The sequence below is a fragment of the Muscardinus avellanarius genome, assembly GCF_963383645.1.
Source record: "Muscardinus avellanarius genome assembly, chromosome: 4".
NCBI classification, from domain to species: Eukaryota; Metazoa; Chordata; class Mammalia; order Rodentia; family Gliridae; genus Muscardinus; species Muscardinus avellanarius.
The window spans coordinates 158,459,352-158,481,673 of NC_137789.1; positions in this window are offsets into that span (position 1 = coordinate 158,459,352).

Consider the following 22,322-nt stretch of genomic DNA (forward strand, 5'->3'; position numbering starts at 1 on the left):
CTCTCAGCTTGCTAGATCTTGTTTCTGGTCTCATTATGTGATTCCGCTTATGTGCACTCCCAGCACAAGGCCATCTATCTTTGGTGATGTGGTCAGAAGGCCTTCATCTGAGTTGAGCAGAAGCTGGTACCCTGTTTATGGAGTTCCAGAATTGTGAGCTAAATAAATCTTTTTCGTACGAAGCATTCAGCCGCAGATATTTTGTTATAGCAATGGAAAAGAGACTAATACATTGTTAGTGGTGATATAACGAAGAAAGGAGGGCAGCAGAGAGGACTGACCTTGATAGAGGATGCTGTGAGGTGCTACGCACATGAACTGGATTTGGGGGATGATAAAAAGCCACCAGAAGGTTTAGGCAGCTGATGAAAGAGTCAGATTGATGGTGTAGAAGACCTTCCAACTCCTTTTCTAGGCCTGGGTCCCTATAGAGTAAGGCCAGAGCAGGGCAGTGGTCAGCGGAGGTTGCAGCATGTCCTTTGCAGAAGTTGTGCCAAGCACCCCTCATGCCCAACACTCACATCACCTGCAGGAACATGCTCTGACCAGTCTAGCCCTCCTGCCCAGGACCCACGCTCAGCTCAGGTCAGATACCTTTCTCTTGGGGATAGCAGAGGCACATTGGAAATGGATTTCCCAGCATGTAGAGGAACGTGGGAAGGTAATCCTGGATGGTGTCGAGACAAGACAGAAACTTCTCTTCCTGCCCAGGAGGGATGGCCCTTTCCTCCTGCCACTGGGGAGAGGGCTGTGAGCAGGTGGAGGTCCCAGGAAGGAAGCATACTGACAGCTGAGAAAGTGCTAGCTACTTGCTGGGAAGGGTTATAGTGTGAAGAGGTCAGAGGCAAGCTCAGGGAGTTCAGCTGGGGTGCATGCTCTGAAGAACACACGGTAATCTGCTAACTCATGAAGTTGCTGTTTATTTTACACCTTGTTTTATAAAATCATTTCCAGCTCAAAAAAAAATAAGGGAAAGCAGTGTTGTCCACATTTATCCTTCTTTGTTTATCCTAAAGAAACAGTTATGGATGTGAGTGCAGACAACTGGACTTCTACCCCCCTCCTCACAGCACTGCTCATCAAAGTGGTACCTCGGGTAGATACATGATGCTGCAACTCTCCCTACTTTAAAGGATACTTGGAAAATATTGTTAAGGGCTTGAAATTGTTTAGATTATGTTGATCAGTGAAGACAAGCAGGTTTAGCTCAAAGAGTCGAATCACATTTTTCTTGTAAGAAAGGCAAATGTAGTCATGAAAAAAAATCAATAAATACCAAAAGCTATGGTTATTCTGAGAAGAATAATAAGAATTCAAAGTGCCTTAAATTTTATTTTCTCTCTGCATTTTTATGAACATGAAAAAAAAAAAACACCCTACATGTGAGGTTAAAAACCCCACCTTCTTGTGTTTGGAAGGACAAGTCGGGGGAAAGTGCCTCAGAGATGGGGGAGGATGCGAGGCCACGCTCACCTGTGGTTAAGCTCCATCCCAGACTCACTCTGTTAGATGCTTTAGAAGTGAAAACACGACAAGGCTCTTTTCAGTGAATCTTGTCACCAATCAAAAAAGCATTTTTCTTCCCCTGCAAAGAGTAAGGTGTGAGCTGTCCAGCCCCCAGCACTGAGCTGGACCCAGTGGGGAACACCTCCCCATGAGCAGCCAGTCTCCCCATGACTCCACTCACCCAGCCAAGAAGAGTTAGTCACGTCCATGCCGGGCTCGAGAGATGCTGCCTGAGGTGGCTGTGCGGAGCCAGGAAGGTCCTGAGAGCAGTGATGGCTGAAGGCCTGTGCCCACAGCTAGCCCAGCACCTCCCTGCCCATCTTAACTGCAGACAGAATCCCTCCAGTGTGGTACCAACGTGCATCCTAAGGGCCCAGCAGGCAGTGCTCTGGAGAAGATTGGAGAAGTTCTTTAGATGTTGGGGCTTCCTGGCAAACTCTGGCTCTCAGGCGAAGGCAGACAGGTGGCTTCTCGAGCAGGCAGGCCTGGGCTTCCCACACCTGGGGCCCTCCCAATCTCACCTGAGGAGTCCAGGTGAGTGGAGACATATTCCGGAGCAAACTTCAAGTCAGGCTGCTCCTTCCTCCTGCTGATCTCAAGCAGGCCGGCCCTGTGATTTGAGGAAAGCCAGCCTTCTCTTTGGAAGGAGACAGAAATCACCTGGAGCTGAGGGTGACCAAGAACAAAAGTGCTGAAGGAAGGAGATGTCTTTGAGAGCTCCCAGGTGCTTTCCTGATTGCCAAAGGGTCACTAGACAGGAAATGCAGTCTCCATTTTGCTGGGGAGGGGACGGAGGCATAGAGAATTTAAAGGACCTCTCACCTGGACAGAGGACGGCACAGCCCGGAGCGGCGCTGGAGCTGGAACGTCCGCTGAACTTCCATCAGGCTTCAGATGGGCACGGAGCCTGACCCATCCTGAGAGACGGACGGCCATGTGGGTGAAGGCTGGTGGACAGGGCGTGCGTTCCAGCCAGCCCCAGCTCCGGTGCTGTCCCTGTCCTGTGCCCAAGCGTGGCTCTGGGCATTTGAGTTGATCCTCAATCATAGAACTCAGGAATGATCCCGCCAGCTGCTTCCAGACTATTGAGGACAATGAGATGAACAGTTTGGTTTTTAGCTGAAAGTTCTGGGATTAGGACAGGCTATTTCCTCCCCTTTGTGTTGAAATCATGTCCTTTTTTCTTTCAATAAAACAGTTCTGCCATTTAAAGCCATGCCTTTTTGAATGCAAGAAGAGGCTAATTCATTTAGCACATGCTTCCCCGGGGCTGGGCTTCCTCCCCCAGGGGCCAGTGGCCCCGCACCCAGCTGGAAGTGAGGCCGGTGTTTTTCTGCCTCTTCTGAATCATGTAGACTTTATCTTTAATATATATTCAGATGTTGATCTTTTCATGAATTCAGAAAGGGCCCTTAACTCTGGAGTCATTCCCGGGGTCTGGCATGATTTAAACTTGGTTCTTTATGTCAGCACACAGGTTTCAAGTCCTTTGTGAAATATTTTTAATTTTGGAGCCTGGCATAGTGGCACACACTTGTAATCCCAGTACTTGGGAGGCTGAGACAGAAGGATCCGGGTTTGCAGCCAGCCTCAGCTACTTAGTGAGGCCCTCTGCAACTTAGTGAGACCCTGTTTCTAAACAAAGAATAAAAAATCAGGCTGGGGGTATAGCTCATAGGTAGAATACCCCTGGATTCAATCCTCAGAACCACAAAAAAGAAATATTTTTAATTTTGGCTGCACTTGTAGCTAGTAATTATTATATTTGTTTCTAGACAGTTTCTGTCTTTTGTAGTTAGACGCTGTTAGAATGCTGAGTTTGAATTTTTGCCTTTTCCCCCTCTAGTGCTCTCTCTGCCTCTCATTAGAGGGACCAATGAGAAGGCCACAGAAAAGTTGGGGTTGGCGCTCACCGCTGCAGTCCTTACGGACCTGTTCCCAGGCAGTGTGGCGCCAGCGACTGGGTGTCAAAACATAAATTTGGGCTCTCTGTTTACTGTGGCTGGGAAGGAGCAGTGCAAGATGCATCTTTCTGCTTGGTGGAAAAGTGGCAAGTTCCCTGGCATGTGCATCAGCCGGATTGGGGTGCAGGGAACAGGACTGTTATGTCCAAGAATCCTTCTTTTGTGATTAGAGGTGTTGCATGACCCCAGCCCCAGCCACGTATTTGATTGGGAGGCGCGGCCTCTGGAGCTGTGGAAGTCATCAACACTGACCTCCCTGCAGGCGGGCCTGGCCTGGCCTGGTCCTGCTGGCGGGTGACACCAAGCTTGTGCTGACAGTGATGCACTGCCACGGAGCTGCAGCGAGTCCCAGCACTGGCCTGCCTGTCTCTGGCTGACAGGAGGCCATGTTTACCCTGCCCACCTGCCTGGCCAGGCTGTCCCCTCCTCTCTCCTGCTCCTCCCTCCTCCTCCCTCTTCCTCCTCCCTCTTCCTCCTCCCTCCTCCTCTCTCCTCCCTCTTCCTCCTCCCTCATCCTACCTCTTCCTCCTCCCTCCTCCTCCTCCTCCTCCTCCTCCTCCCTCCTCCTCCTCCTCCTCCTCCTCCTCCTCCTCCTCCTCCTCCTCCTCTTCTTCTTCTTCTTCTTCTTCTTCTTCTTCTTCTTCTTCTTCTTCTTCTTCTTTTCTCTCCTCATCTTCATCCTTCTCATCCCTCTTCCTCTTGCCTGGAAGAGAGTTCTTTCCTGTCTTGATGTTTTACAAAGGAAAGCGCTGGCATTTCCCAAGTCAGGGTTGCCGATGGATCTCCCAGTGCTGGGAATTTGTCCATCCCTCAGAATCTGCCTTCTGTGCAGGGAGGGCTTTCTACACTTGCAGCAACAAAGATGGCATTGTTCTGAGAGGGTTAACTAAGATTAACAAGGAAAGAAATGAGAAGCCATAAAGTATTAGCCCTCCCAATTAATGACTGAATATATTTAATGTGTATTCCAGCTGTAGCTTCCTGGGCACACGCATCCAGATGCCAATTCCAAAAGGTTTTGCCTTTTTTTTTTTTAATGCTTCTAAATAAAAATTTTTAATTCTACTAAGACAAGAACAGTGCATATTTGTACTCCTTTATTTAAGGTTTACACTGCAGTCGATGTATCGATCAAGAGGAATTTGTAGAATACAGAGGTGTGTTTTAATAAGGGCCAGATAGAATAGCACACATCTCACTATTCCCAGGACTTTAGCAACTGTGAATCGCAACCTCAGCATCTTATCTGGGAGAGAGAAGAAAAGGGGAAACATTTATTGTGTAGAGTAGTGGAGACCACAAAGTGGGTCTCTGATAGCCTCCAAGTGCCTGAGGAGTGAGACCGTGAACATCTTTCCACAGTCACTCCTAAATAACTAGCAAAGCAGAGCTGCGCAGCAGCTTTAGGGAATGTGTATTTAATCCGGGCGTAATTCCTGTATCGGTGGGGAGCAGCGCAAGGCCTCGGTCCATTTTGCTGCAGACGCTTGCCCTGTGCCACCCAGACAACGCTTCTTCCTTTAATCACTGCAAGATTAGCCCACAGTCGCCTCTGTCTGTTGGACATTTGAATAACAAGCTTGATGAAGCCACTTAACTCCCTCCAATTACAGGTGCCTAATGGGGGGTACACAAAAGGGAGGCCTTTTACACGTGCGAGCGCTCTCACGATCCCGTGTCATAATCAGATTCCAGAAATTGAACTTGCAGAAAGTTTGTGCTAGCCTTGTGGATTTTCATCTCAGATGCTGTCAACTCAAGGGCATTTGGACCAATCAATATCTGTCTGTCTTCTCGCACATAGAAAGTTGGCTATTAGAAAAGAGAGGCTTACAGCAGGCTCAGCCAATACCATTAGCCCTAGCCTAAGGGCAGCTCTGTCCATGTGCCCGGGTAGGCACCTGCCCCCTCCCCTCCCCCACCATTAGGGAGGCCACTGGGGATGTCATTTGGACAGAGCGGGCAAAGAGCACTTCTTTATTCTTTCTCTTTTTTACACCCAGACTCCCCCAAAATCAATAAATCTGTTCTTTGCTTATTTTCAGAACTTTACTTCAATATAAGCGAAGACTTTCCTTCCAGCAACAAACTCGAGTAGCACCATGTCAGGCTTATGTGTGTGTGTGTTTCCTTCCTCTGTTCCAATTTGAAAAATAATTGGAAATAATTCCTGATTGATGTTCTCTTGCGCTCCCTCTTTTTAGCTAAAGATTTCCTAGATGAAAGGCCTGCATCTGTTGCCTTTCATGGTTCGGCGCCTGGTTTTCGGTTCCATGCAACCTCCTGTTCCGCAGGATTTGGTGAAAGGAAGGGAACAAAGTATTGCTTTCCTAATCAGAGAGAACTTTACACAAATCGGGATCATTGACTGCTGGTTCGGAAGGCGTGGTTGCTGATGCTTTCCTTGTGATTTCTGTTTTGCACGGTACAGCTCCCTGGCTGAGACAAAACCCCGAAGCCATTAAGATACCAGGAAAGGAAGAATGGAGAACTGGCTAGCGAGGCTTCAGACTACCTCCTGGCGGGTCTTAGAATCTGGTCCAGATCATTGTGTGTTTTCTTCCTTTCTCTTTGTCTCTGTTTCTGCCCCTCATTAGAAGGAACGGATAAAATGGCACCAAACATGTTGGAACTGGTGCTTAAGGTTGCAAAGGCCTTCGAATGGGGCAGCTCTGGCCCATTCTGAGGGGCACCAAGCCAGTTTGGAGCCAGCTGTTGGCATGATGAGGCACAACCTAGACCACGTTGATGCCACAGGCAAGAAAAGAGTGAGGTAGAGCCCTTGGCAGCCGCCAGGTAACTACAGGAGAAACTACAGGAGAAAACTCTGCAGTGAGACACCAGAGGTGGGGAGAGGCAGGCACCCCAGCAACTCAGCCGTGTCCCCGACAAGAGAAAGGCTCAATCCTGGAAAGAGAGAATGTTTAATACCAGGGTCGAGAAACATGGCATTTTCTGTTACTGGAACAATGCAGAATGAATGTAGGTCTGCAGAAAATATCATTAGGATTAAGTATTCTTCAGAGAGACCCGAGGATCGGGGAATCCAAGTGGGTTTGCTGGCTTGAGCCGGCCCTCCGATGCTTGACCCTCCCGCAGGCAGGAAGGGTATCCTCCAAGGTAAAGACATCTGTTGGCAGACAAAAGTAGAGATGTGGATTTTCTTGCGATTTCCTACGAGAGCACGGTCCTTCCGTTCTGTCTTCTAATGCGACTCTGGATTGCTTTTTCCTGACAGTTGCTGTAGAGATAGCAGAGGCTGCTGCTTGGCACAGAAGCTCTTTTTATTTCAATGTAATTAGCAAGGGTAATTTTCTGGCATGGCTCCGGAATGGTCCACGAGGGGTTTTCATGTCTGAAAGCAGAGGAGAGCTCAAGGTGAGAGAGCCTGAGCGTCAGCCAGGAAGACAAGTTCGAATCTGGAGGCAGAGTCGTGGCGCTGGGCTGGAGCGCGGGCGGGGAGCGGAGGTTGCTGGGCCTCTGGGCAGACGTTCTAACTGGGTTCCTCCTCTTGGTGTCTCCTGAGGCCCTGGGCCTGCAGAACAGAAGGGCACTGTCCAGGTTCAAGGCTTCTGCTCTTTAGAGGGCAGCGTCAAACAGGGTTTCTGCTTTGAGTGAAATTGCAGATCCTCTGGATGGGAGTTTGCCATTATCACCTGTGCTGGATCTGGGCATGCCTGTCTCTTACCAACAGCAAGAAGTGGCTTGTAATCATGTGAGTCATCGTTGGATCCATCTTCATACGCTTCTGAGTGCTACCAGGCAGCAACGACACTGAAATGTACAAAGCCTAAAAGTCACTGATGCACTCGCTAAGCTAACTGACTTTTGTTTTTGATAGTAAGACTTTGCTAATAAAGGAAGGAGAGTGGTGATTTGTGTGCTGGCGGAGCTCCTCATCCGACATGGACTGTAGCAGACAGGACAGGGTACGGGCCGCGTGGTCCTTGGACTTTAAGCAGCTCTGTCTAATGCTGGACCCTTTAGCTTGCCTGAACTTACAGGCCAAAGTACCAATTTCCTTGCACCTCAACGTACGCTTACCTTCTGCACTGGGAAGGGGGCTAGGACTTAGGCTGGGCAATCACTGTACCCCATTTTTCTGGTCATACAACTGGTGTGGACCTGGTCATAAGGCAAAGTCTAAATTGAGTTTAATCAAAGCTGAGAGCGTTAAAGGAAATGTGTTCGCTCTACTTATAAACTTGGGATGATCTGAGCCCAGAAGCTTCTCGAAGCCATGGTCTGAGCCTCATAAAGAGGCTCAGCTTGATAACAAAGCCAGCTGGGGTAGACGAGGGCATGGGGGGGGGGACTCAGCTCTGCCCCCCGTAACCTCCCATATTTGTCCCTCAAGCTTCCTCTTCTTCCACTTTTATGGTGTACAGCTTCTGTCATTGCTGCCAAGAGAGCTTCAGTGAATAACAAGGTCCAGGAGTCCCCGGGAATTTTTATGAAGCTTCCCTTCTTAAGTGTTATCCCTGTAAGAGGAGACTCATGTGGCCAGGCGGTAAGGAATTCTGCAAGCTCCACATGGTCTCTCTAAGCAGCATGAATGGGGGTGTTCCTTAAAATATTGTAGAAATTGTTCCTTCGAGTTGTTTGTGGTCAAAGGCATAGATGATTCTTTGCAAACAAGAGGGAATTTGCACTGATCAGTGTTTTTTTTTTTATCTAAATCACATATAGATTTTTATCTAATAAGATGTACATTACAATATATATTTTACATATGATATATTGCAATATATAATACGTGTGAGTGTGTGTGCGTGCGTGCGTGTGCGTGCGTGTGTGTGTGTGTTGCTGGGACTAGAACCCAGGGACATTTTATCTCTGAGCTCTACCTCTAGCTCTATTTTATTTTTGTTCTCCCTAAGTGGCTGAGAGCCTTGCTAAGTTGCTGAGGTTGGCTTCAAACCTGTGATCCTCCCGTCTCAGCCTCTCCAAGAACTGAGATTGTAGGTGTGTGCCACCATACCCAGTTGATCCTTTGCGATATTTTATTTCAAAATAGGCACAAACTTCTTAAAAGTATCAGGAATCAGTGTATTCTATATGCTTCCCCTTTTATGAATGGAATGAACGGGCTGGGGAGAAAAGATAGTATTTTTGTCAATATCCATAGTACTGAAATCTTCACGTCAAAGGCAGTTAGTTGGACAGATGCCGTCAGGTGTTAGCCTCAAAAACTGAGTATTCCTTAAAAACCGAAAGCATGCTGTTTGGGGGCTCAGCTTTTCCTTTCAGATTATTGTGCAAATTAAATTTTATGACACACATTTTTTCATATATAATTTGAACCAGAACCGCAAAATTGGAAGTGTTAAGTTGAACAATAGAAGCACATCGGAAGTCCTTACAAGAGTCAGGCTTCAGCCCATGCAGGAGGAGTAAGTTTATATAGCTGTACAGCTACATATTATGAGCAGATATGCATACACTTTTGTTTACTCAATGTTCTTCTCTTGGACGATCCACCCTAAAATAACCTTGCTCAGATCCTGAGGTCAAGCTGACACCCTTTTTCTGACCTCACCCTGTGCCCTGAGAACCAGAGCAGTGTGCCTCTGCAGCGTCAGAGTCTCAGAACGCCTTCGGGCCATGAACAGTCCTTGCGAGTTCATCTTAGAGGACCTACCTGCCGAATCCACAGGAGGTCTCCAGCGGCACATGCCCAGGGAGTCTGCAAAGGGGAGGAGAGCTGGAATGGAAAACTTAACACCCCAAACTCTATTTTTGCATTGCATTTCATGAAAAAGTTGATCCCCAAACAATGACCAATTACACTTAACAGCACAACGGAAGTGTTTAAAGACTGAACATTTCAGGCGTGGAGTAGAAGGGTCCCTGTGATGGGACTGTCCTGTGTCAGGACCTGCATCAGTGGTGATCTTACAGTCAGCGGTCTCATGCCGTGCCACAAACCCCTGGCACACGAAATGCAGAGGAAGAAGTTTATTTGCTCACATGATATAACATTTATTTGCTCATATAATATGTTATAAAAACTCACATATATTAGTTATAATACATGATAATATACATCCTCATTATGCAATATATGAGGTTGTATATTATATATCTATATCTGTCTATATATTTCTATTTATAGATATGGATATATTTATATATATTTACAAATATCCACATATGTCTCTATATATGGAGAGATGTATATATTCATGTTCTGCTGTCTGCCAAGCAGTAGCCAGGGATAGAGGTCCTCAGGGCATGATAGAGGGGAGCAGAGAGATCAAAGAATCAGAGGACAGTGCTGCAGCTGGTAGGCCCAGGATGGATGCTGTACCCAGACATGGCCCCACCTTCAGTTCTTCCCTACCTCCAAACATAGCTGCCTCTGGTGCATGAGGTCTGTGGGACATTTTAAATCCATACTGTAGCTGGCTGTGGTGGCGCAGGCTAGTAATCCCAGTACTTGGGAGGCTGATACAGGAGGATTGCAGGTTCAGAGCCAGCCTCAGCAGCTTAGTGAGGTTCTCAACAACTTAATGAGACCCGGTTTTCAAACAAAAATATAAAATAGGTCTGAGGGTTTAACCCGGAAGTGGAAGACCCTGGGTTCTATCCTCAGTAATACACACACACACACACAATTTATACTGTAGCACACAAGTCATCAAAACTTGGGCCATAACACAATTCTACAAAATAACCTGCAGTTAGTTTCTTTGTGGTAGCCCTGAGGGATTGCACACATGGGAGGAATCGTCCCTCCCTTGCCCCACCCTGATCTTCCTGTCTTCTGGCCATGATTCTGAGATCAGCCAAAGAGCTCTTTGTGTAGAAATGCGGTCACGTTTCCCTTCGGCCATACTTTCATCCATCCATTTCTTGAATTCCATTTCTCTTCTATTTACTTACCTTAGTGTGGAGTAATAATGCAATTTAAGGAAACTTTTTGCAAACTATTGGTATCCTTCTGCATGACCCCGCATGGTACAGAACATAGTTTTTTTTTTTTTTTCCATCTGTGCCATTCTCTGGCCCTCTTTTCAATGTCATGTATCATAAGAAAAGATTATGCATTCCTCAGGGAGTGTAGCAATGGGTGCGTTGGCAAGTAAGGAGGTAGGTAGTTCTGGGACAGTCATTTCTAGAACCCTGCCCTCAGCCTTTCCTTTGCCTCTCATAGCCATCCTGGTCTGTCCCAGTCATGACTCCCACAGGCACCAGTTCTTCACAGCTGGTCAAAGTCTCCGCTTCCTGGACCTTAGTTTTCTTAGGTAAATTATACAAATCATATCACATACATATTATGTTATATGTTACATATGTGAGATATACGCACATATTGTATAAGTGAGTTCCTAACATAAATAGCACCTACGGAATGCTAGTTTTATTTTCCGCCATTTGTCAAAGTCATTTAGCACCTCGTGTGGGCCAGGTGGATGCTGAGGATGAGGACAGATAACTGAAAGCTCTCTCTATGGTCCCGGAGTGCAGCCTGGCTGGCTCCGGCAGCCATGACACGGTGCTGTGACCATCACGGCCCTGTGGGGTCCTGTGCTCCTCTAAAGAGGCAGAGAAGGGAGTGTCAGAAAACCTCCCTGCCGTAGGTCATTCTTGAACCGTGGCTCTTGGGTAGATTTTGGAGGACGTGGATATAAAGAGTGAAAACATTTGTGACAAGGAGGACCCCGGGAGAACAATGCCAGCAGATGCAAGTGAGTCCATGGACACTGGGAGAGTCACGTGAGGGGGGTGTGCTCATGGGAAGGTGGAGCCTCCGTGGAGAACTCAGCTGGCACCAGACCCCGAGGGCCGTATGACCCGCTGTGCCACACCGGCTGATGCGGTAGGTGAGTCCCGCATGGCAGGAGGGTATGTCTTCAGAGCTGGGACTCGATGTACTGGCTGGTTCTAGAGTCTCCTTAAATGCGGGTTTGAGGGCCCCGGTAGTTCAGAAGCCCTCCTGGTAGTGCCCACCTGGCAGGATCCCAGTTCTAGACACCAGGCGGCAGGCCCCAGCCCCCTTTGCCTACAATCAGACGCAGGAGCGCTGGGCAAGTCATTCTGGGAACTGAAGGGGTTGGGTTGGCTAGCTCCTAAAGTTCCTCCCAGAGCTAAGATTTGCTGATCCTCTATAGTTTTACAATACCACAAAATGAGAATGTTATAAGTAAAATGAGAGCAGCTGCATCCTGTGGCAGCGACCGTTTTGTCACATGCCAAGCTTGCCATGCACAATGGGATCCACCAAGGGCTTTGAAATCTCGCTGTGCTCTGGACCAGGACAGAACCTATCTGATTATAGCATCAAGGGCACTCAGACACTAAGGAATCTCTCACTGAAGTAGGGTTGGGGATTCACACAAATGGGGAGTCTGGATTGAAGTGGCCATGGCTCAAATGGGGAGTCTGGATTGAAGTGGCCATGGCTCACGCTCAGCGTAGCTTTGGTTTGGGAAGTCCTTTCCCTGTGTTATTTGGTCCGTTTCTTCAGGGCTGGGAAGGCAGATTCCTGAAATATGATGGCATTCCCAAGTGTGGTGACCCAGGGACTCCTCCTGATGTGTCCACTCCCCAGGTCTCTCCTGGGTGGTCCTTGAGTGAGGCGGGGGCCGACTTGGCTCCCGTGCGCTGGGGATTCTGTCGTGTGGGTTCTTCTCTGGCATACTGGGGAGGGGGGTTGCTTCACCAAGCTTGGCAGGCAAGCCCAGGAGACTGGTGCTCTCCATTACTGCCCCCGAGTCCACTACTGTGACCATTCACTGTGGGCCATTCTTTCAGAAACCAAGGCTGTATGGACATGGCTGCGGTGTGATGGTTGTTGATAGTGAGCTCAGCCACACCCTCGGCTGGCAGCAAGCCGAGGAGAGGGAAGCACGTGGGCCTTCGACATCCCGTCCATGTCCCCAGGTCAGCATGCACAAGGACATGTGGCTGGCCACTGGGGAGGAGCTCATGCAGGCTGGCTCAGTCTCCACGGAGCTGTGACCTGCCGAGCACTCCTGCTCCTTCACGGGGCCCAGAGCGGCTCTCTCCTCAGCCGCATGACCAAATGTCTCCTGATCTGCAAGAACTTCTTTTTGACAAACGACGTCTTCTAATTAGCCTCAGAACGGTTCTCTTGAGACTCCATAACCCCATATCGCAATCTACCGAGGACTTGATGGTGTGCCTTCTATTGACCAAGGAGCCTCACAGCACTTTTCTGAAATTATGTATACTGAAAATTGGGGTCTCCTGGGAGCTACAGGGTACACAAGGCTCTGGACAGCTTTGAGCATCAGCAGATGAGAATCTAATTGCCCAGGGAGGTTTTGCATCATAGATGCTAATAGAGGGCTTACCTGGCTCTCTGCGCTGGAAGAGGCATGGCGTGGGTGAATTTCTCCAGGTCTCCAGGCTCCTGAGCACAGAGGCCTGGCCTGACTCCCTGCATGAGCTCCATGCCCCTCTTGTGCCAGACACCAGGAGCTGCTCTATGCAGCAGGTGAACCTGAACTTGACTTTTGCTTTCCTTGTGCCGATCAGCTCGCCTGAACGCCTCCGTCAGCTCCATCCTCTGTATTCATCTGCTCTCTGCAGCAGAGTGGAAGAGCCCTGGCCACCCTGTGTGCCGCCCTCTGGGGCAGTGGAGAAGCCATTGACTTTGAGACCAGCTGGACCCACAGCAGGGCGAGACTCAGAGCCTTGTGCCTCAGCCTTCTTTATGGCGACAGAGAGCCCCCTCCAAGGAAGTGTGTGGCAGTGCTGGCTCTCACGTTTGACTCTCTGGGCCTCCCCTTTCTGACCCTCTGGGCCTCCTCCCTCTGACTCTCTGGGCCTCCCCTCTCTGACTCCCTGGGCTTCCTCCCTCCGATCCTCTGGGCCTCTTTACTCTGACCCTCTGGGCCTCCTGCCTTTGACTTGCTGAGGCCTCTCCCTCTGACTCTCTGGCCCTTCTCCCTCTGACCTTCTGGGACTCCTGACTCTCTGGGCCTCCTCCCTCTGACCCTCTGGGCCTCCTCCCTCTGACTCTCTGGGCCTCCTCCCTCTGACCCTCCGGGCCTCCTCTCTGGCCTCAGCTAGCTTCTCTGTCCACCCACTGCAGCTTCCTCCCTGCTAGCCGCCTCTGCTCGTACGTTGCACAGTGTTTTTGTGTGAAGTTATTTCTCTCCAAGTGTGCATAAGGTCTGCTTCTGGCAGAATGCTTAGAAATGACGCTGAGCACACCTGATGAGGACTTGCACATAGTATTCTTTCCGTACTTTGGTCCGTCTAACTCTGTGGGTGTGTATTTCTGTTGCACTCTTGGGGAGCTTCTCCCGGGCACTATGGAATGCCTCCTTCAAGGGCACGGCCCTTGATCTACTTCTGCTGTCCGTGGACCCTGCCCCACCTCTGTGCTGTCCTGTGTGCCTGCTCCAGAGCCTGCTCCTTGGACCACTCCCAGCCCCTCTCCCCGGAGCACCCTGCGCTGGGCTCCCCTCTGAGACCTGTAGCCCCATCCCGGCTCTCCCTTGGGTGTCCGTCACAACTGGCTGGAGTATTCTCAACTTTGTCCAAACCCCTGTGGTCAGGAGTTCACACTTCCATTTTGCCACATCTCCAGTGGCATTCGACCTTGGGCTAGAAAAAAGGGCTTCCTCAGCCCAGTATGTGGGGGCGTTACTAAGGAATAGGCAGTCAGCGCTCAGAAGAATTAGAAATGCCATCTCACCTCTTCTGTCTCTTAGGATTCTCTGACAGAAGTGCATGTAGTTCGTGATTTTTATTCCTGGGAAAGGTGATCATGGACTTTGCTAAACTCCGCTCCCCAGACCGTTTCAGGGGTACTGAGAACAAATACTTCCAAACTGCTGCCATTGTTTTTAATGTGTGTACACCAGGGCTTACAACCTGAGGGGCTTCTGGTCTTTTGGACTCTTTCTCTCCCTCGCCAGATGTGTGCAGAGGGGCTGGATGCATAAGAGATGTGTTTTTTGGGGGGCAATGACCTTTTTGAGGGGTAACATTTTTAAAGTCCTTCCGGCTGTAGAAAAAGCTACAAGAAAAGGCTCTTGGCTGTGTCTCTGAGATCAGCGCTCCCGGACGCGGCAGGGGCAGACCCACACCCTTATTTTTAATGATCTGACCCAACGGAAATCTCCTGGTTACAAAGATGCTGCCTTAGAATTTTAAAAAACCTAATAAATAATTTGTTATAACCACAGGGCATCACGTTACCATGTTACTTATTATGGAACTGGGATAATATTTAAATTGCTTATTTACAACATTAAAATAAATAGTGATTTGGGCATTTTTTTTTTTTTTTTTGCAAAGACATGCAGTCACTCCCTGCCCTCCCCCGCTGCCCGGCGTCCCAGCCCTAGCACAGCCTTCTTTCCTGCGGGGCCGGGGTTCTTTTCCCATCTGCGATTACTCTATTATGCTATTAAAGTTCAGAATGTGCAACATGCCCAACCCCTGAAGGCGTTTGCCAGTCATTTTTTTTTATCTTGTCTAATACCTGTGGCTCCCCGTCCTTGCTAACATTTGACTGTGCGCTTTCTACAGGGTCTGCCGGGTGAGCTGTCCCTTGAAGGCCGCTGGCCTCAGCACCTCTTATGGCCACTCATCTGGCCCCTCTCAGATCTCCGAGGGGGGTGGCGAGCCACACAGTGAATGAAATATCAAGCACAGGAGATCAAACTGCAGCCAGGCCCCCCAGGTAAGGAGCAGGCCGGCGGGGGCGGGGGGCTTTGGAGCAGGCGGCCGCTCTTCCCTCTTCGCACGGGGGGCTCGGACCCTTGTTCCATCAAGAGCCCCTCGCTTAAGCCCCACTAATTGGCTGGGATTGCTGCCGTCTGATGAGTCATAATTAGGACGAGGAGGCTCCAGTAGGAGCCTTCCTATCGGGCGAAGGGTCAGGGACTAATGACTAGCAGAAGGTAACGGTTTTTGTTGATGCCTGTGGTCTTTGCTGGGTCCTGCTGCATTTCTTCCGGAGGCAGGCGCTGAATCTTTCCCCTCATTTGATTCAGTGACCTCTCAAGTGCATCCTCGCCCCCAGGGCTCGGCCGTCCGGCAACTGCTAAGCCCCTTGGGTTGATAATCTCCTCCCACGTTTGCCCTTAACACCAGACGCACCACCATTAGCCGCAGCTGCACGGGTGCTCATTAGAGGCGATCGATAGGGAGCAAGATAAAGAGAGCGCTGCCCTGGCCGCTCCGGTTACTGCAGACTCGCAGGCGTTCCCCGGCAAGGCCGCCCTGTCAGCTACGCGGACCAGGGCTCCTTTAAATGAAAACAGGTAAAAATGAGAAAGGCCCTGGGAAGTACGTATTTGCCTTCGTAGTCTTGGGACGGCGTTGACAGAGGGTATTTTATTTTTGTGGGGATGTGACCGTTGCACACGCCTCTGCCTTCCATCGCTTTCGCGTGAGACACTGCACACATCTTTGTCTTCCATTGCTTCTGAGTCAGAAAGGTCAAAATAAAAACGTTTCCTAATGAAAGCATGGCCAGCCCCCCCTATAGAGACCTGGAAAAATGTCCTCGTCTATTTAGGAAGTAGGCTGGGGCCCAGCTCCTCTCCAACCACAGTGAGCTAGGGAAGCCCAGGGTGGTACTGAAGTCCTGCTTCTGGCCAGAAGGTGCTGTCAGAGTGCTTGCTAAGTCCTGCTTCCTCCTGTGTGAGGTCGGGGAAGTTGGCCCAGTGGGCACAGGGACAGGAAGGGCCTCCAGGGGCAAAGGCTGGAACTGGTTCTCTTCCTTCTCAGACTATAGCAGGTCAGCGGGCTTCAGCAGGGCTGAGTCAAGTTGTCCCTGGGACATGTTTCCCTGTGGTGGGATGGAGAGGGTGAAGGAAGGGGCATAGGCTCTGTCGCACATGGGGGCCACAGTGGTCAGCAAAGCACCTCCCAGCTGTCGCCCAGACCTGGCGCCTCCTCCTCGTCCTCAGCTAGGGTGGGGCCCTCATGTCCTCTGCAGTCTCCTGCCTTCTTACTCCCCAGACTCCTGGAAAGAACAGAAATCTGTGGACATAGGGAAGACCCAAGGTTGGAGTTGGAGGCTTCAGCAGCAACTCCAGGCAGACAACTCCAGACTTTCCATCCACATTTCCTGCAGATGGGAGCTCATGGAAGAAAGGGCCAGCCAGACTCCGGTCTTACTGCCAAGGATGGAGATCTCTGAGAGTGACCAGCAGAACTCCTCACCGTTCCTGAGCTTGGAGAGGCTGGGCTGGAGGCGAGCACACCTGGGCCCCCGGAAGCCTTGCCAAGCAGAGAATGGAGGCTGCTCCTGGAAGTATGTGCTTCCAGAAAAGACTCTTCACATGAAGGAGGGCTCCCCGGCGGGAAGCTGTCTGACTCTGTTTTTCTACTGGTTATTCTGTGGGGGAATCATCGAACCAAGAACATTTGCAGTGTTTCCTCTTTCCCTATATCTCTTTTTCTCTGCATGAAGTATTTGTCCAGTGACAAGCCTGAGACAACTCAACCATGGCGTTATGATTTTAATATGGAGTGTTCTCTGGAAAAGCTCATGTACTGGCAAAGCAAAACTGTAGGAGGTGAAATCAAGGGATCAGGGCTCTGATCTCACCGGTGAGCGGACATGCAGAGGGATAAATAATCTGAATGGGTCCACGGGGTGGCAGCCGGGTGCGACTGGAGGAAGTAGGTGGCTGCAGCGTGGGCTTGGGGACTCTGTCGGGCCCTGGTTACTTTCTAGGTTGAGTCGAGCCCAGCTCCCCTGTGCCACATGGTACCACCTCGATGTCTGTCTTGGAGTCGGCCAACTGTGGACTGTATCTTTGAGACCACAAACCTCATAAACTTTTTCTCCTCTGTGTTGTTTGTGTTGTGTGTTTTGGTCAGAGCACTGGAAAAGCTGAGTAAAACAATGGTCAATAATAAACTTTCCACAACAATGAACTGAGAACAGTGGCTTGTAACAAAACAGTCAGGTGCTCTGAGGACTCTGAGTCCCCATCACGTTGTCTGTGAAACAGTGTGATAGCAAAGGATAGGAAATCCCAGAGAGCTTCTAGTTTCTGTTCTTAACAAGATTTAGGGAGACCTTGCACTCACAAGACCAGAACAGGCATTGCTTGGAAGGTGGAGAAAGCATGACCCCTGAAGGATGTATACAAACAAGAAATTCCAGAGCTTATAAATGCAACGTGGGCAGTTGATTATAAAAAATTGACTTAGTGCTGTGGAAGACGAACTTGAGAAGCTAACGAAGCCCAGAGAACAGGGCTAAATAAATAAAATGAGAAAGGAGAAAGCAACAGACACGGAGCGCAAGAGACCCAGCAGACATACGATGGGCATTCCTGAGGCCAGAGTGGAGAGAGAAGTCAAGGTCATCACGGGAGAGTGACTAGAGGTCGTGGAGGGCCAGGCACAGCCGACGGGGCTTGAATTTCAGAGACAAAAGGAAATCCATGATGTGCATCGCTTAACAATGGTGATATGTTCTGAGAAGTGTGTTGTTTGATGATTTCATTGTTGGGTGAACATCATAGATTGTACTTACACAAACGAAGATGGCTACAACATCACTAGGCTGTAAAATCTTATGGGACCACCACTGTAAATGTGATTTGTTGTTGACTGAAACATCCTTGTGGGGCACATGACTGTATCCATCCAGGCTGAAAAGCAACTTGCAAGCACAGAAATAAAAATCAAACTGCAAGGAGTCTCTTTTGCCTATACAAAATCCAAATCTATTTTTGCTTTCATTGGAGCACACAGCTCTTATTCAGTTCTACTGACATTTTCCATTGTTTTTATTTTGTTAGTTATTTACCTGAACAATTCCCCCCCAAAAAATTTCAGTTCTTCTATCTCATGATAATATATACCTTGAGACAAAGTAAATAACTGAAAAACATTTATGCAAAAAACAAGGTAATATTGGGTCAATATTTGCAGACTTTTTACAGAAAATATTTTGCCCCAATTAAACTCTGCCTAGACAATGAACATTGCTTAGATAGCAACTGGAAAGCCTGCATTTGGTAAGGCTAAGGACTTCAAGGATTTGCGTTCTATGATGAACTCCCTTTCCTGGATCTAGCAAGGAACCAGCCACATAATACTTGCACATTACACAAAGGTTAACTTGAATTGGCTACAGCAAAGAAAAGTCTCAGATTTATAAAGAATCTGAAAAACACCCTACTTACTCACCCTGGTAAATGTATTAAAGATACTCTGCAGGCAGGGACAGCAGACTGGGAATCACAGGGTAAAAGAAAATAGGCAAGCAGAAAAGCTTGCCATACAGCAGGCAAGCCATATAGTGCTTAGATAACTGCTGTTAGTAGGATTCAAAACAGCCCAATACAAAGTATGATTACTGAAAACGAAAACGCACCGTTTAAGCAAATAACTCAGTATTAGTGAGCTGGTTCTGCCATTAAATAATAAAAGCCACAATTGGCAAGTGAGGCAGGAAGGGAGAAGTAAACAGGCGCCACACTTTTATTCTATTTGGGAAGGATCATTGAATAACATCTGAGTGTTGAAAGTAAATAGGGAAAAAAATATGAGGTTGGCCGGGAGGAAGGGAGGCAAAAATAACCTCCCTGAAACAAAAATAAGATTCACACTTTGTCAGTTACCCAAGGAAATAATATTAAATCAGAAGACAAATAAAAGAAAGTATTTAAAAGATAAGGCACATTAGAAGGAATTCCAGAGGTACGAGTGAACAGGCTCGCTGCCCAGAGGGACAGGCTTCTAGTCTTGAGCGAATTAAAGTGGTCAAATTAAAATCCACCGGTGAAAACACATCTAAAAGGAAGATATGGAAATACTGAAAAGTAATGCTCTGGACAGGACACATCAGGTCCATACAAATACAAACTGAAGGTGAAGGCAATATTACTATCACATTAGCAGTTTCCAGTGGCTGATTTTTTGTACTCACAGAAAGTAAAACTTAACTATATATGAATAATGAGTCCATAGGTATAAATGCCTATTAGAATATGTAAAGTGAAAAATCAGTGAAAAGTACAAGAAGAAATTGGCAAAGGCTCAATTAATACAGTAACTCTAATAAGCAACAGTAGCATAGAACAAACTGACCAAATAAACAGATTAAAATAATTGAACCATACATAAAAGAGAGTATTCAGTATCTAACAATGTGTAGTGAATTTTGTGTCACCCCCAAAAGAGAAGAATGTCCCTGATATATTTGTAAAAACTGATGACTAAAAACCAAACTGAAACTGAAAAACCTAATGGATTCTCTTCCAAGGAACAAACTATGCCCATGGACTAGGTCTACAGCCATCACAAAATAGACCTGCATTTTCGAAACAAAAACAAAACACAAACTAAAGTATATTTAAGAATCATATGTTTCATATTATACATTACAAAACATATGATGTTGTATACATTAAAATAGTATGTTCCCACTGAGAATTTGATAAAAGGAACTGAGTCTCTAGTTCTAGAATATTAAAAAAAATAAGAACATATACAGAATTAAGGGAAGAAACTCAAAGTCAGTCCAGAGTTAAATGCATCCTACTGAATATATTTGTTATTTTTCAAGAGTGGACAATAGCAATACATGCCCGGTGACCCCCGCAACTTCAGAAGTAAAAAAATCTAGGATATTAAGTTCAAGAATGTTAAAAAAGAAAAGTATAAAGTTAACCAAAGAGAACTGTGTGAGTTCGAGTGTGGAAAAAGAGTAAAGTTGATAATTCTCCTGAACTTATTGAAACAGATATAACATTATAATAGATTAACCACTGGGAAATCTGATGTAGAAAGAAGAGAGGGAACAAGTGAGTAATGAGTAATTAATGAATATGATGAAGAAAGACCAAAAAGAAGACAATACAGTCAACTCAACGATAATAAAAACCAAAAAGAAATACTATCTATAGCCCGGTAGTGATAACTACCAATGAAACGGGAGGGTATTTTTTCTTTTCAGGAAAATACACACTTTTACATCTGACTAAAATAGGAGCAAACTTACACAAGCTAATAACCAGGGGGGAAGTTTCAAAAGTTGCTTGAGGTTCAGCTATTATAGCTTTGCAATACTTTCAAATTAATCTCTTGTGTCTGTCTCTTGGTTTTTATTCAAATGTTTTGGTCATTCTTCCAAAATATCTTTGGATTTCTTTAGAGTTTGAGGGTGAGGGATTTCAATCTAATAAAAGCAAATAATTTCCCTATGATGTGAAAGATCGAAACACAGGGAAAAGTGTCTCCTGCTGCATCCTACAGAGCTGCTGTGCTCCAGATCCCCAGGGAGGCGAGGGAACTCCAGACCTGCCTCACACGGAGCTGAGCTGAGCGTGGCCCAACTGGCTCCTGGTGAGATGCAGTCGGCCAGAGAATCGAAGAACAAAAAGTCCTGAGTAATATACAGCAATTTTCAAATAACAGTTTCATACACCATATAGATGTAGTCTAGGAATACAATGATATTTTAATATTTAGAAATCTATTAATAAAATATATCACATTGGTAGATTAAAAGAGGGTTGGCCTCAATAAATTCCCAGCAGGCACTTGATAAAATTCTACATCGATTTCTGATAAAAACTTAATAAGCCAGGAAGAATATGGTTCCTTGACATGAAAAAAAAAGGTCCTATGAAATCAGCAGCTAGAGCCTAGTTAGTGAGGGTGTGCCAAAGGTCCTTCAGTGAGTATGGTTTGTTGAGGAGTTGTGGGCACCATGGTCTTGAACATGGCTCCGAAGGTCTCACAAGCATGGGAAGACAGAACACAGAAATAACACTAAGGAAGCTACAAAAATCTGCATATGGCATGACCATACGTCTCAAAACCCCCAAAGAATATTGTAAATAAGGTAGTCGGCAGAGTTTCTTTTAGTGGTAGCATGCTCAAACTCCCAATGATTCTATATTTCATTGACAATTAACTAGAAAAGGAAAAGAGAAAAGATTTCCTGTCCACACCATCAACACAAGCCGCCACACCCCAGGAGTAAGTTTGGTGAGGTGTACCAGGTGCTGAGGGACTTCAGGTTTGGAGAGACTTCTGGGGAGCCTAGAATTAATGGAAACCTAGCCCTCGGTCCTCAACAGTGCGCAGCAAGGTCAAATTCCCTTGATTTAACTTAGGCTCTTGGAGCAACTCCTTCCAAATGGAAACTGAGGGATGACTCAGAATAGTCAAAATATTGAATGCTAGTGGACAGGGGGACAGGAGAGAGAAGTTTAGAAGAATTCTACAGCTTAAAGGAAGACAGGGTGGGGTGGGGTGTGAGGGTCACAGGTAGATGTGGGGGAAGGAGAAGGGGACCCAGGGTGTGAGGACCCAATTATTTAGCGTATGATAAACGAGGGGAGAGTATGTTGAGATTACATGATGTTGAAATGGAAGGGTAATTATTTGGCAAAGATTCCTTTATCACTCCTAGCTGAAAGTTCATTTCAGCGGATTATTTTTGTGATACTGGGGATTTTACCTCTGAGCTATACCCCCAGCCCTATTTTATTTTATATTTTATTTTGAAATAGGATCTTGCTAAGTTGCTCAGGATAGCTCGAAACAGTCCATCCTCCTGTCTCAGCCTCCCAAGTGCTGAGATTACAGAGCTCTGCCTCTGTGTCAGGCTATTGCAGAAGTTTAAAGAGATATAAGTATAGAACACTGAAGACTTCAAGACCCAGGGTTGGGATTTGTTTAGTTTCAAAGAGTGAGAGGAAGAACAAGGAAGAAATCACAAGGAAAATGATCAAGAATTTCCTGCATAAAATTCAAAATTTCCCAATATCCAATCTCATCCTCACCCATCTTAACAGATAGAAGGGTCACATGTAGGTCATGTTGCTTCAAGGATTAGGTTTAGTGTGTGTGTGCGTGTACCATACATGTGTGCATGTGTGTTTGTGT